Source organism: Salvelinus sp. IW2-2015, linkage group LG35, assembly GCF_002910315.2.
Source record: "Salvelinus sp. IW2-2015 linkage group LG35, ASM291031v2, whole genome shotgun sequence".
NCBI lineage: Eukaryota > Metazoa > Chordata > Actinopteri > Salmoniformes > Salmonidae > Salvelinus > Salvelinus sp. IW2-2015.
In genome coordinates this window covers 716,600-732,879 of record NC_036874.1, presented here as the reverse complement: position 1 = coordinate 732,879, position 16,280 = coordinate 716,600, and the positions used below count along the sequence as shown (strand labels likewise).

Genomic DNA, 16,280 nt, shown 5'->3' with positions numbered 1-16,280 from the left:
AAAAACATTTCTTAAAATGGAAGTAAACTGAACAAAACTGGGATTAACATACCTGAATTTGTCTAATGGTAACTCTCGTTTTCAACTGTTTGGAACAGTAGAGTGTATTGACGGATGCCAACGGAAGCCAGGCTTCCCCCCAAAATTGGCCAATATTTTTTTTTGTTTAAACATTAAATAATGCACCTTTCTTATCTCTGCATTTCATAATTTTCCTTCAATTCACAAAAGACTTAATGTGCTAAACAGCGCCCCTCTGTCTCTGTATGTGTAGGCCATCTATATGATGCTGTCTGGTCCAAAAGAGTATGTAATTTTGTTGCCGCACGTAGCACCGAATGCAAGGGATGCCCGCGAGCATAATAGCCAATCAGCRTTGAGCTAAACTGAGTGAGCTCAAATGTGAATGGTCCTGGCCCGCCAAGTGTCAAAGGAAGCAGGTTTGGATTTGGCTTCTCTCCAATAACGTCGCATCAAGAGCATACGTCATTGACAGAAACAACTTGAATTGTTGTGTGTCTCGTTGTCCTTCGGTGGCTAGCTAGCTAGCTAAAATTGGTCCTTACCTAAATTAGCCATGGATGGAGAGGGGGATTTGGACTTGTGGTTTTACTTAATTCTCCGTACTGGTCAATGATTATAACGGCGATTCTGATCCAACCATTAATTCATTCATCCTGAGAGGATGGAAGTTCAGTATGCAGCTAGATGTAGAAGACTAATGTTAACTTTGCTAACATTGCCCATGAAAGGAAGTTAAGCTAGCGAGCAAGCATTTTAGCCAGGTAGCATAGGACAACAAAAAAGCGTGTACTGTACTACAGAGTGATAGACCGTTTTGTCAACATGAAAGGAGAATGGCATTTGCGTTTCTCTACAAGTCGGGTGAGTAAACATGTATTTTCTACATGCACAAATGCACACATAAATTAGAACCATGAACAGCCACATCATATTTAGCTTGCTTTGGACTAAATTGTTTTTATCTTTTAGTTGTCACTGTATTAGACTAAGCAAAGGTGATTTGATGATGTTGAAATGGTGCTGGAATAGTGGAGGCAGCTTCTGTTTTCTTTGCGACTTGTGGTACCTCTCAGTGGTTCTAAATCAATAGTTGTTTAGTGGTCCGACAATGTTGGAAACATTAACTTGCATATATATATATATATATATATATCACAGTCGCAAGGCATATGAACTAAGGTTATAAAGCAAACAACGCAATTATCACAACACATAGGTTGTAATATGACTTTTTTYCCCTGGCTTGGCTTCCCCAGTGATTTTATCCACACACAACTACTGGTTTGGACTAATAATTACACCCTAGATCAGCTAGATGAAGGCAAGAGTGAGTTAGGCGGTAATGAATGTGTCACTGTCACCTTGAATACTCACATTTTTCTTGGACTTTGCACCTACGTTGTAAACTTTCATTCGTAGACTACGTTGTAGCAATCTCATGATAGGTATAGGGAAAATTTGAGTATCATGTAGTAGCCTAAACCTATCGATGTTACATTGAGCCGGGTGAATGGAATATGAATGACAGTCATCCAATATACTGTAATAGAAATAAGGCCATGCTAATAAAACATGTAATCGTCCTCCCTCATCTTAAAATGGCACCAACCACCACTCCCATACGTATAATGATGCAGCCACCACCATGCTTCAACATATGGATGGTGGTACTCAGTAATGTTTGGAGAAAATGCAATAGAACACATAACACTTTGCATTCTGGACAAAAGTGTATTGCTTTGCCACATTTTTTGCAGTATTAGTATTGTGGAGTAACTACAATGTTGTTGATCCATCCTCAGTTTTCCTATCACAGCCATTAAACTGTAACTGTTTTAAATTTACCATTGGCCTCATGTTGAAATCCCTGAATGGTTTCCTTCCTCTCTGGCAACTGAGTTAGGAAGGATGCCTGTATCTTTGTAGGTACTGGCTGTGTGATACACCATCCAAAGTACAATTAATAAATATTCTGCTATATTTTTTTACCCATCTACCAATAGGTGCCCTTCTTTGCRAGGCATTGGAAAAACTCCCTGGTTAAAATCACATTTTATTGGTCACATACACATGGTTAGCAGATGTTAACGCGAGTGTAGCAAAATGCTTGTGCTTCTAGTTCCGACCATACAGTAATATCTAACAAGTAATCTAACAATTTCACAACTACCTTATACACAAGTGTAAAGGAATGAATAATAATATGTACATATAAATATATGGATGAGCGATGGCCGTGCGGCATAGGCAAGATGCAGTAAATGGTATAGAATACAGTATATACATATGAGGTGAGTAATGTAAACATTATGAAAAGTTGCATTGTTTAAATTGACTAGTGAAACATTTATTACATCACATTTTTTATTATTAAAGTGGCTAGAGATTTGAGTCAGTATGTTGGCAGCAGCCACTCAATGTTAGTGATGGCTGTTTAACAATCTGATGGCCTTGAGAYAGCTGTTTTTCAGTCTCTCGGTCCCAGCTTTGATGCACCTGTACTGACCTCGCCTTCTGGATGATAGCGGGGTGGACAGACAGTGGCTCGRGTGGTTGTTGTCCTTGATGATCTTTTTGGCCTTCCTGTGACATCGGGTGGTGTAGGTGTTCTGGAGGGCAGGTAGTTTGCCCCCGGTGATGCGTTGTGCAGACCTCACTACTCTCTGGAGAGCCTTACGGTTGTGGGCGGAGCAGTTGCTGAACCAGGCGGTGATACAGCCCGACAGGATGCTCTCGATTGTGCATCTGTAAAATTTTGAGTGTTTTCGGTGACAATCCAAGTTTCTTCAGCCTCCTGAGGTTGAAGAGGCGCTGTTGCGCCTTCTTCACCACGCTGTCTGTGTGGGTGGACCATTTCAGTTTGTCCGAGATGTGTACGCAGAGGAACTGTGGTTGAATCAGTGTTTGAAATTCACTGCTCGAATTAGGGACCTTACAGATAATTGTATCTGTAGGGTACAGAGATGAGGTATTCATAAAAAAAGAATGTTAAAACACAATTGATTCACACATTGCATGCAACTTATTATTTGAGTTGTTAAGCACATTTTTACTCCTGAATTTATTTMGGCTTGCCATAACAAAGGGTTGAACACTTACTGACTCAAAAATGGTCAGCTTTTCATTTTGAAATAACTTCCACTTTGATATTATGGGGGATTGTGTGTAGGCCAGTGACACAAAATCTCAATTTAATTCATTTTAAATTCAGGCWGTAACACAAAATGTGTAAAAAGTCAAAGGGTGTGAAAACTTTCTGAAGGCGCTATATGAGTACATTTTTTTTACAAATAGGCATGACAATAGTTTATTTACATTCATCCTAGCTTTATCGTCACTATCTGGTTACTGGCTAGTTTCGATGTAAGGAGAAAAATTATATATAAAAAAAACGCAGCATGTAAAGTGTTGGTCCCATGATAAAAGGAGGAGCATTAAAGTCTACAATAAAGCCCTTTTGTGCRGAAAACCTCATTCTGATTGGCTGTGTCCTCCATTCATGTGAAATCAATAAATTAGGACCTAATGAATGTATTTATTTTGAATGATTTCCTTCTATAAACTGTCACTCATTAAATCTTTGGAATTGTTGCATGTTGAGTTTGTATATTTGCTAGTTAACCATCTGATAGATAAAGTTGATAGCWATAAATGCCATTAGCCAGTTAGCTAAATTGAAACTGGTGGGGGAAAGCTAGCTAGCTAACTTCCCGATCAGCACTGTAGCCAATGTTACCTAGCTAGGTTTGTAGAAAATAAATTAAATATTTGCTAGCTAAATTTGAAAGACTTGTTACCGATTTCTGAACACTTTGTCAAACTACTTCATTCCACTTCCTATTTATTAATTAATTGATGAGTGCAAAAGTTGGCAAGAAAAAAGCCTCTCCTGATTTTACAGCACATACAACTAGCTAAGTAGCTAGGCATTTGTGAAGAAAAAATTAAGTATCAAATCATACATGAAATGTAAATGGGTGAAAACTTGATCAAGCTTATATGTAAAACTGTTTACAAAATGATGGCACATTAAAAAAGGCAGGTGTGTTTCTCAGCAACCAGCACTGAAATTTGAGCAGTGAGGGGAATTTCTTCCCCTTTACATCTCTGCACTGTTCTCCTCAGATTGACGCACATCCCTAACACCCAAACAAATGTTATAAGGGCACAGGGTGAGACCCAAATGCAGACACAAGAGGCAGATGGTTGAGCTCCGATATTTATTATAGCAAAAGGGGTAGGCAAAAAGTCTACCCCTTTTGAGAAAAAGAGTCTACCCCTCTTGACAAACAAGCATCCCCTTGTTTGTCAAGTCGACGCTGGTCGACTTGACAAACAAGACGAACTGGCACAGAGAGACAGGAAACAGGGATAAATACACCGGGGATAATAAGTGACACCTGGAGGGGGTGGAGACAAGCACAAGGACAGGAGAAACAGATCAAGGCGTGACAAATGTGAAGAATTTCACAACCTCCCGGCCACCATGAAATCATTGAGTTTATATTCAAGGTCAGATATAGATCCACACGTTATTCTCTTTCTATCATGCAGAATTGTAATCTTGTAACTTGGGAAGTTCCTTCAATAACACAGGCACGGGTGATTTCTGTCCCAGAGGATTATACTGTGTGCAAGTTTTGTTCAATTTAGACTACAATTAGTTGAAGGTGGTGTTAGTGAAGTGCTGGAACAAAAACCTGTACACTCCTGTGTAAAAAACCTGTGACTGTAATGACTTCAATTGACTAAATCGTAAATACAGGTACCCTTTTCTTTTGTTAGTCTATGAAGGTTTGTCATCTGATTTCCCGGAGCCTGGTGGCGATGGATGCAACCATACAATTTAGGACATTCCCCTACATCCAGGTTGAGGCCTGCTACCAGCAAGAACATGGAGCACGCCATGTCAGTAAGTATTTTTATATACACTCCACTCATGTGACCCGTTTCAGGAAGCTAGCCGTATGTCGCATGTCACTACTTCATATGAGAGGCATTTGAATGCTTTTTAAAAAGAAATCTAAATGCTTTCTGGAACATGTGAACTTTCATGTGCCTTAATAACAAACTTGTATGCCATCTGTAAATACGAATCAAACTGAGAATGAGCCTGGTTGGTTTAGCCACGGAAAAAGTCAGGAACCTTCCCGCAAGCTATGATTGGCTGAGATAATGGATGGGCTGGACATGCCAAGAGAGGAGTTCGGATTGGTCTGCCATGTAGAATGCTTCTGTCTATAACGTGAGCTACTCAGTATGTGTAGATAATCCTTGCTAGAGTGGCATTTTTTTTTTCTCCACATTTGTTACGTTCACGCCTTATTCTGAAACAGATTTTAAAAAATGTTTTCCTCAATCTACACACAATACCCCATAATGACAAAGCGAAAACAGATTTTTWGAAATATATTCAGACCCTTTGACATGAGACTAGAAATTGAGCTCAGGTGCATCCTGTTTCCACTGATCATCCTTGWGATGTTTCTACAACTTGATTGAAGTCCACCTGAGGTGAATTCAATTGATTGAACATGATTTGGAAAGGCACACACCTGTCTATATAAAGGTCCCAAAGTTGACAGTGCATGTCAGAGCAAAATCCAAGCCATGAGGTTGAAGGAATTGTTTGTAGAGCTCTGAGACAGGATTGTGTTGAGGTACAGATTTGGGGAAGGGTACCAAAACATATCTGCAGCATTGAAGGTCCCCAAGAACACAGTGGCCTCCATCGTTCTTAAATGGAAGAAGTTTGGAGCCACCAACACTCTTCCTAGAGCTGGCTGCCCAGCCAAACTGAGCAATCGGGGGARAAGGGCCTTGGTCAGGGAGGTGACTGTTACGTTCCCCAGTTTTCTGTGTTGTGGTATGTATTTGAGTGTGTGTTTCAGGAGATAGCTTCCTGAGTTCTCCATGGCTAATTGATAATTGGAGAGCTGACCACGCCCCCTCGTCAAGAAGCAGCTGACACTAATTACCTTTGCCACCTGAGGAATATAAAAGCCAGTGTTCTGTTCAGGAAAAGGGATCTTTTTTGGAGAGAGAGAAGATTTTGGAAATATTGGAGAGAGAGATCCTTGCTTGAGAATTTGATTGTGAKAAAGTGTTGGTTGTTTCTCAGAGATTTGGTATGTACTATATAAGTTGTTGCTGAGGGAGCTGATTGGTTATGTCTTATGTGTTATAGGACGCACTGTTTTGATTATTGAAATTGTTTGTTAATAATTGTTCTGTTTCATTTGTTCCCAGGGGGGAAGGAGAAGGCACTTTGGGAGTGCTTAGGCAAGAGGCCCGCGGGCATACATATACCCGTAGTATATTCATTGTCTAGGCACACTAGGTAAGACCTGGGCGGACCACCCCCTGTATTTTGGTTAGGGCACCAGGTGGTGTTAAGATAGGTAAGTAGTGGGTAGGCAGGTTAGATAGGAAAGGGGGAAGTTTTGATATTTACTTTCTTTGCTTTGGTTCCGTCCAGCCCCTTTTCCCCATATTACCGTAAGGAAATAAATCCTAGTAACGGTAAAATCTGCCTTTGTCGTCCTTACTCACGCCTACAGTCCATACCTCTTACACTTCACAGGGAGTTGAGTTGCAGCAGGGAGTTGCGTTCCCTCTTCTCAGAGGCGTGCGTAACAGTGACCAAGAACCCAATGGTCACTCTGACATAGCTCCAGAGTTCCTCTGTGSMGATGGGACAACCTTCCAGAAGGACAACCATCTCTGCAGTACCAATCAGGCCTTAATGGTAGAGTGGCCAGATGGAAGCCACTCCTCAGTAAAAAGGCACATGACAGCCCGCTTGGAGCTTGCCAAAAGGCACCTAAAGGACTCTCAAACCATGAGAAACAAGATTCGCTGGTCTGATGAAACCAAGATTTAATTCTTTGGCCTGAATGCCAAGTCTCATGTCTGGAGGAAACCTATCACCATCCCTACGGTGAAGCATGGTGGTGGCAGCATTGTGCTGTGGGGATGTTTTTCAGAGGCAGGGACTGGGAAAATAGTCAGGATTGAGGGAAAGATGAACGGAGCACAGTACAGAGAGATCCTTAATGAAAACGTGCTCCAGAGCGCCCAGGACCTCAAACTGGGGTGAAGGTTCACCTTCCAACAGGACAACGATCCTAAGCACACAGCAAAGACAATGCAGGAGTGGCTTCGGGACAAGTCTCCGAGTGTCCTTGAGTGGTCCAGCCAAAGCACGGATTTGAACCCGAGAGACCTGAAAATAAATGTGCAGTGACGCTCCCCATCCAACCTGACGGAGCTTGAGAGGATCTGAAGAGAAGAATGGGAGAAACTCCCCAAATACAGGTGTGCCACACTTGTAGCGTCATACCCAGTAAGACTTGAAGCTGTAATAGCTGCCAAAGGTGCTTCAACAAAGTACTGAGTAAAGGGTAGGAATTATTATGTGAATGTAATATTTAAGTTTTTTTATTTCTACATTTGCTGTTTTTGCATTGTCATTATGGGGTATTGTGTGTAGATTGATGAGGGAAAAAACAATTTAATCAATTTCGGAATAAGGCTGTAACGTAACAAAATGTGGAAAAAGTATTTGGTTGTTTACTACACTACCTTACTCACGCTGTTTAGCACATGGCCTCACGTGAATCCTTAAAGAAATGGGTGGGGCTTAGAAGAGGGTGTGAACGATGCTGAATAGAGGGCTTGCAGTTGATGTACGACGCCTCCTGGCGGCCATGTTGGAAGACCACCACATTAATTCTTCTGACAACAATAGCTGAGTGGCTACCCCAGACTGCAGGATAACAGTGCGAAAACAAGTTGATTCATCACCACAGTCATTTTCTGTGGAGTATTTGGCTTCTGTAACAAGACAGGAAAGACAACGGCAAAAAAATTGATTTACAAAATACATTTACAGATTCCCCGCAATCATGAAACACCATTGGTGATACCAATGAGATAAGACTCAAGAACTGTCAGAAAAGCAAAGAAACCTTTTTGCCTGGCAAGACCTGAACCCAGAAAGCTGTCAGTACAGGGTCTGTTATGATCATTTCATGACTGGTAAGTCAAGTCTGATCGATTTCGAGTTTAGTGTAGCTGTTATGCTAACCAGGTGTCAACACCAACAGTAAATTAGCCAAAATTTGCTASATAGATATGCTAATAGCAAAACTACAAGCTGTGTCGTGTGAGTTAAGTTTGGGGAAGCACCTTTATAATATAGCACCTTTATATCAGGATTTCATGCCTATCCCATTTATCTGATGGTATAGGTGACCTGAATAAGTGATATTCTAACATCAAGTGTGTTTTCATTTGTTTATGTACTGCTGTAGGTTCACCAGCTGACCTCTATCAAGACACCGATGTCGACTGAATTTCCACTGTGAAGATGAGCAATGCTGCATCAGTTTCTACTTCTACTTCGTCCTTTTCCAGATATGATAGCAGACATATGAGATTGTTGTCATTTTACTTTGGACTATCTGAATGAATGATTCTGCTGTTTGAGTAGAGCGCACCTTCACCTTGTCGTCATGACAAAAGATGCACCCTTAAACCATATGAATATATAAAATCTAATTTGGAATGTGTAAAATAATATTGTAAACATTCTGTACTTTAATAGTAGGCTACATTGTTATGGGTGAAATAAAGTATACTGAACATAAATATAAACGCAACAATTTTAAATATTTTACTGAGTTACAGTTCATATAAGGAAATCAGTGAACTGAAATAAATAAATTAGGCCCTTATCTATGGATTTCACATGACTGAGCAGGGATGCAGCCATGGGTGGCCCTGGGAGGGCATAGGCCCACCCACTTGGCAGCCAGGCCCACCCACTGGGGAGCCAGGTCCAGCCAATCTGAATTAGTTTTTCCCCCAAGAAAAGGGYTTTACAACAGAAAGAAATACTCCTTAGCACCGTCCTCCCCCTCAGACAATCCTGCAGGTGAAGAAGCCGGATGTGGAGGTCCTGGGCTTGCATGGTTACATGTGGTTTGCAGTTGGACATACTGCAATATTCTCTAAAACAACATTGGAGGCAGCTTATGGTAGAGAAATAAATATTCAATTATCTGGCAACAGCTCTGGTCGACATTCCTGTAGTCAGCATGGCAATTGCACGCTCCCTCAAAAGTTGAGACATCTGTGGCATTGTGTTTTGCGACAAAACTGCACATTTTAAAGTGGCCTTTTATTGTCCCCAGCACAAGGTACACCTGTGTAATGATCATTCTGTTTAATCAGCTTCTTGATATGCCACACCTGTCAGGTGGATGGATTATCTTGGCAAAGGAGAAATGCTCACTAACAGGGATGTAAACAAATTTGTGCACAAAATGAGACAAATAAGCTTTTTGTGCATATGGAACATTTCCTGGATTTTACATGTTTATACTTTTGTTCAGTGTATTTTGTCATCTCTGCTTTGCCTAGCCCCATTGAATAAAGTATTTCTTAGCCCAATTTTCTTTATTTTACAATGTAAACACATTTAGCATAGTGTTGGATTCGGGGTAAACTTTGAACATTGAGATATTAAAGACATGAYAGATCAGACGCATAGTATATAAAGGAGACCTGTAGAAAGACAAAGTGGCTGTGGAATTTGCTGGGTGGACGGGAGAGAGTCACGGGAGTGCGATAGGTGATACGAGAGGACATCTGTGGATTAGGCGAARGAGGGGTTGAGGTCAGGAGGTCAGGTCGGATCCCCTGAAGGGAGGAATAATGGTTTATTATCCTGTTACCCTCTTCCTGTCGATCCATAAGATGCAAGGATTGGAGAGAAGGAGAGGTGTCTAAAGTGGAGTATATATATATATACACACACATACTTGTGATGATGGGAACATGTCTGTGTCTGAATTACAGCTGTAACGACCCTTTGGGAAGAATTAAACTTGGTTAAGCTTCTCTAATGTCCGTGAGTTATGTACTCTGAAAAATTAGAACCTAACAATAGACAATGTAATTGTTGTGGTAGTTTTAGGCAAACCATCTTCATTATTACAGTAGCACCTCCAAGTGCAACTCAGACCTTCTGGGAGAAAATTATCTGACATTGAAGCTAGCTAACTCATTTGTAAAAGGTTAAGTGATTTTGGAATGAGATGTTCGACGAGTGTCCACATACTTTTGGTCATGTAGTGTATTGTCAGCAGACCTCCACCTGTTGCTTCTACATTGGATGGTTAACTGCATTAAAAGGCGGCATTTCGAAACAGAGGCATACAACTCCAGGGAGGAGAAACATGACCGCTGCGCCGAGCCCAGCAGGAGAGATGAGAGCCTACCTACTAATACAGAGCAAGTTATTTAGGCTATGTCATCCTGTTGACTTTTATACCCAACTTTTTGCTGTCCCATCAGACTCTGCATTGCCTGCTAGCCTACTGTAGAGGATGTCAACCTACGAACGCACAAACAGGCTGTCTCTCCCAACACCCTGACCTTCACCTCAAATCTCAGAATGCCACTATCTGATGCGACAGATGTTCTCAGTGCTCTGAGACTTAGCCTATATTTTTGTTGTGCATTGACCCTGCCAAATAAACTTAATAAAATAAATGTCTCAGTTTATTTTTGGCCCACAAATACACTACATGACCAAAAGTATGTGGACAGCTCCTCGTCGAACATCTCATTCCAAAATCATGGGCATTAATATGGAGTTGGTCTCCTCTTTTCTGCTATAACAGGCTCCACTCTTCTGGAAAGGCTTTCCACGAGATGTTGGAACATTGCTGCAGAGACTTGCTTCCATTCAGCCACAAGAGCATTAGTGAGGCTAGGCACGGATGTTAGTCGATTAGGCCTAGCTCGCAGTTGGCATTCCAAGGTGAGGTCAGGGCTCTGTGCAGGCCAGTCAAGTTCTTCCACACCAATCGACAAACCATTTCTGTATGAACCTCGCTTTGTGAATGGGGGAATTATCATGCTGAAACAGGAAAAGGCCTTCYCCAAATTGTTGCCACAAAGTTGGAAGCGCAGAATTGTCTAGAATGGCATGGTATGCTGTAAGGTTAACATTTCCCTACACTGGAACTAAAAGGGCCTAGCCCGAACCATGAAAAACAGCCCCAGACCATTCCTCCTCCACCAAACTTTACAGTTGTCACTATGCATTTGGGCAGGTAGCGTTCTCCTGGCGTGAGCCAAACCCAAATTAGTCCATCGGACTGCCAGATGGTGAGGCATTATTCATCACTCCAACGAGCCGGTTTCCACTGCTCCAGAGTCCAGTGGTGGCGAGCTTTCCGCCACTGCAGCCAACACTTGGCATTGTGCATGTTGATCTTAGGCTTGTGTGCAGCTGCTTGGCCATGGAAAACCATTTCATGAAGCTCCCGACGAACAGTTCTTCAATCAAATGTATTTATAAAGCCCTTCTTACATCAACTGATGTCACAAAGTGCTGTCCAGAAACCCAGCCTAAAACCCCAAACAGCAAGCAATGCAGGTGTAGAAGCACAGTGGCTAGGAAAAACTCCCTAGAAAGGCCAGAACCTAGGAAGAAACCTAGAGAGGAACCAGGCTATGAGGGGTGACCAATCCTCTTCTGGCTGTGCCGGTTGGAGATTATAACAGAACATGGCCAAGATGTTCAAATGTTCATAGTTGACCAGCAGGGTCAAATAATAATAATCACCGTGGTTGTCGGGGGTGCAACAGGTCAGCACCTCAGGAGTGAATGTCAGTTGGCTTTTTATAGCCGATCATTCAGAGTATCTCTACCGCTCCTGCTGTCTTTAGAGAGTTGAAAACAGCAGGTCTGAGACAGGTAGCACGTCCGGTGAACAGGTCAGGGTTCCATAGCCACAGACAGAACAGTTGAAACTGGAGCAGCAGCACGGCCAGGTGGACTGGGGACAGCAAGGAGTCATAAGACAGGAGAAATACTCCAGATATAACAGACTGACCCTAGCCCCCCAACACATACACTACTGCAGCATAAATACTGGAGGCTAAGACAGGAGGGGTCGGGAGACACTGTGGCCCCGTCCRACGATTTCCCCCGGACAGGGCCAAACAGGCAGGATATAACCCCACCCACTTTGCCAAAGCATAGACCCCACACCACTCGAGGGATAWCTTCAACCACCAACTTACCATCCTGGGACAAGGCCGAGTTTAGCCCACGAAGATCTCCGCCACGGCACAACCCAAGGGGGGGCGCCAACCCGGACAGGAAGATCACGTCAGTGACTCAACCCACTCAAGTGACGCACCAGTAAGCCAGTGACTCAGCCCCTKTGATAGGGTTAGAGGCAGAGAATCCCAGTGGAGAGAGGGGAACCGGCCAGGCAGAGACAGAAAGGGCGGTTCGTTGCTCCGGTGCCTTTCCGTTCWCCTTCACACTCCTGGCCAKRCTACACTCAATCATAGGACCTACTGAAGTCACCATTGACCTCATGGTGAAGTCCCTGAGCACTTTCCTTCCTCTCCGGCAACTGAGTTAGTAAGGACAGCTGTGTCTTTGTAGTGATTGGGTGTATTGATACACCATCCAAAGTGTAATTAATGGGATATTCAATGTCTGCTTTTTAATTTTTACCCATCTATCAGTAGGTGCCCTTCCTTGAAATGCACTGCTCACCTGAGGGACCTTACAGATAATTGTATGTGTGGAGTACAGAAAGGAAGTACTCATGTCCATGCAATTTATTATGTGTCTTGTTAAGCACATKTTTACTCCTGAACTTATCTAGGCTTACCATAACAAAGGGGTTGAATACTTATTGCCACAAGACATTTCAGCTTTTCATTTTTTATTAATTTGTAAACAGTTTAAAAAACATAATTCTACTTTGACATTATGGGGCATCGTGTGTAGGCCAGTGACACAAAATAAATGTTTTATCCATTTTAAATGAAGGCTGTAACATATCATAATGTAGAAAAATTCAAGGGGTGTGAATACTTTCTGAATGCACTGCATATTGTATGCTAAAAAAATWGGGAAATGATATACTGAAAAAATATATAAATGCAACATGCAACCATTTCAAAGATTTACAGTTCGTAGAAGGAAATCAGTCAATTAAAATAAATTCAGTAGGCCCTAATCTACGGATTCCAAATGACTGGTCAGGGGCGCAGCCATGGGTGGGCTTGGGAAGGCATTGACCCACCCACTTGGGAGCCAGGTCCACCCACTGGGGAGCCAAGCCCAGCCAATCAGAATGAGTTTTTCCCCACAAAAGGGCTTTATTACCGAAATTAATACTTCTCAGCATCCCCCCTCCCCCTCCTCAAACAATCCCACAGGTGAAGAAGCCAGATGTAGAGGTCCTGGGCTGGCGCGGGTTACATGTTGTCTGCGGTTGTGTGGCCGGTTAGATGTACTGTCCAAATTCTCTAAAACAACCTTCAATTCTCTGGAAACAGCTCTGGTGGATATTCCTACAGTCAGCATGCCAATTGCACGCTCCCTCAAAACTTCAGACATCTGTGGCATTGTRTTGTGTGACAAATCTGCACATTTTAGAGTTTCCTTTAATTGTCCCCAGCTCAATGTGCACCTATGTGAACAACACTGTATATGTTGCGTTTATATTTTTGTTCAGTATATATTATGTTATACTAAAAGTACTGCTCAGAGATAGAGATTTTGTTTAACAAGAAATTTWAAAAAATCTCAAAATGGTAGGGATCAAAATTAATGACACCTCTAAAGATTCTTATGAATAAAGTAATCAAAAGTGCAGTATTTGGTCCGTCTAACTTTCTCACTCATCATTATTCACGATTAATGCAGGATTATCCGTAATCATGTTAGCATCCACATAAATGTAGAATTGTTTCGAAACATACTCTATTTTTATTACCAATATAAGTGAATCCAAAATGACACAATACATTATTTACCATTCATTCCTATTGGGTACAACATAACTCGAAACACAACCAAAATGCAAATGCATCCAACACATTTTTAGAGTCACAGGCTTGATGTTGTCTAGGAATATGGGACTAAATACTAAACTATTGACTACTTTAATGATAWGAATCTTTAGGGGTGTCAATCATTTTGACCCTACCTTTGAGGATTTTTCTTTGTACTTGTTAAAAGACAAAATCTCATCTCTGAGCAATTGTATTAGTATAAAATTATATAATTTCCCAATTTCTTTAGCATACCCAATACAGCTCAGTATTAGATTTTTGTATATCATTATTACTCATCTTTATCAAGGGTGTCGGACCTCACTATAAGCAAGGCTGAATGAGAGTGTAAAATTCAATTCAATCTTCAATGATAGTGATACCATCAAACTGGCATACTATTTCTATGTAGCATACATGTTGTTGCATTCAAAACGTTTTTGCTTACCCTAACCTAATCATTTTCTCCTCAGGGTTTTGTTATGGATCAGGTCTGTTGCCAGATTCACTAATTGGAGCATTACTGTAGGTGTTTGTAGTGTTTGCAAAAACGCATCATTGGGCTTAAGGGGTTGCAAAACAGAGATTTAGGGCCACATTCATATATTGATAGACAAGTTAGAGAGATAGTTKAACTTCCAAATACTTCAGGACTAACTTTGATGTTGCCTCTAGACATCCTTAATAACAACAACAACAAATATTTTAAAGAAATGTGTGGTTTATGGGGTCAGATTACTACAATTGATGACCATACATTTTATGGTCTAGAAGTCAGATAGGAGGTCATCTCTCCAAGTTAAACCAGAAAGTAGAACTAAATATTACTAAAAGTAAGTTTAGATGTTCTCCATATATTAACACACAAAATGGTTGATCCTTTCAAAAGTATATGTTTTTGATAGCAAAACACACTTCCAGTCAGATGCACATTTATTTGAATTATATCTCGGTCAGAATTTTAATTTGGTCAGTCGACCTTCATCAGAGCATATCTCCACAAATAATAGTGGGACAGATAAGGCCAGAAGTAAATGTAGACGCCTGTTGTAATCTAAAGTACCCAAAAGGGCCACTAGATGTCATAATATCAGATAGAAATACAGGATAGAACATGTTATAGATATACACTACCGGTCAGAAGTTTTAAAACACCTACTCATTCAAGGGTTTTTCTTTATTTGTACTATTTTCGACATAGAATAATAGTGACGACATCAAAACTATGAAATAACACATATGGAATCATGTAGTAACCAAAAAAGTGTTAAACAAATCAAAACATATTTAATATTTCAGATTATTCAAATAGCCACCSTTTGCATTGATGACAGCTTTGCACACTCTTGGAATTCTCTCAATCAGCTTCATAAGGTAGTCACCTGGAATGAATTTCAATTAACAGGTGTGCCTTGTTAAAAGTTCATTTGTGGAATTTCTTTCATTCTTAATGCGTTCGAGCCAATCAGTTGTGTTGTGACAAGGTAGGGGTGGTATACGGGAGATAGCCCTATTTGGTAAAATACCAAGTCCATATTATGGTAAGAACAGCTCGAATAAGGAAAGAGAAACGACAGTCCATCATTACTTTAAGACATGAAGTTCAGTCAATACGGAACATTTAAAAAACTTTCTTCAAGTGCAGTCGGAAAAGCCATCAAGCGCTATGATGAAACTGGCTCTCATGAGGGCCGCCACAGGAATCAGATGACCTGGCCTCCACAATCCCCCGAAATTGAGATGGTTTGGGACGAGTCAGATTGCAGAGTAAAAAAAAAGCAGCCAACAAGTGCTCAATATATGTGGGAACTCCTTCAAGACTGTTGGAAAAGTATTCCAGTTGAAGCTGGTTGAGAGATTGCCAAGAGTGTACAAAACTGTCATTAAGGTGGCTATTTGAAGAATCTCAAATATTAAATATTGTCAAGACTTCTAGGAGTAGTGGGTTTGGAGTCAGGCGCAGAGAGCAGAGGGTTAGGACAATCGTATTTATTCCGGTACATAATGGTCACGCCAAAAACACTAGGCGCATAAAACTGACCGGCCCAAAAACAGGACCCAAACAGTCCGGAGAAAATAAAATACAAAATGCACATCCACAAACTAACAGAGGAACAAGCCCGCACAAAAGCAGGCGGGCATAACCGGCTTAAATAGCCCTTACCAAAACCCAAACAAGAAACAGGTGTAACCAATAAGACAAAACTAACAGAAAAGTTAAAAGGGATCGGTGGCAGCTAGTAAACCGGTGACGACGACCGCCGAGCGCCACCCGAACAGGAAGAGGAGCCACCTTCGGTGGGAGTCGTGACAAATATATTTTGATTTGTTTAACGCTTTTTGGATTACAACATGATTACATATGTGTTATTTCATAG

At 41.3% G+C, this 16,280-nt stretch overlaps 1 long non-coding RNA gene across 1 annotated transcript; it reads left to right on the top strand.

The window, feature by feature from the left end:
* Window positions 1–481: 481 nt before the first annotated feature.
* Window positions 482–9,861, top strand: LOC111958546 (uncharacterized). Its single transcript, XR_002876551.2, has 3 exons — window positions 482–885; window positions 4,810–4,936; window positions 8,340–9,861. It is a non-coding gene; the product is annotated as an uncharacterized lncRNA (long non-coding RNA).
* Window positions 9,862–16,280: the final 6,419 nt, after the last annotated feature.